This window comes from Penaeus monodon, chromosome 32 (assembly GCF_015228065.2).
Source record: "Penaeus monodon isolate SGIC_2016 chromosome 32, NSTDA_Pmon_1, whole genome shotgun sequence".
Taxonomy (NCBI): Eukaryota; Metazoa; Arthropoda; class Malacostraca; order Decapoda; family Penaeidae; genus Penaeus; species Penaeus monodon.
Window position 1 is genome coordinate 35,340,557 of NC_051417.1, and position 324 is coordinate 35,340,880.

Genomic DNA, 324 nt, shown 5'->3' on the forward strand with positions numbered 1-324 from the left:
TATTTAATCAGATTATCGCCCCTTCTCCTCCTGCTCCTCTTTCCACTTCTACCTATCAAGCTACACAGAAAGAGAATGAAAGAAAACCTATTGCAGTTTCACACTGACTTCCATAAAATTGTGTACGATATATTATGCATTAGTATTTCAAGGAGTACTAATATTTTGGTAATAATGTCGATTAATCTTCATTTTTCATAGCGGTTATGGATGTTCGAAATAACTTTGATTTTACATTTGTTTCTTGTTTGTGAAGTTTACGTTTTGAGTGCAAATGCAGGCGAGCAGGATGAGAGACAGGATGTTTTGCGGGGAAGTGGAAAT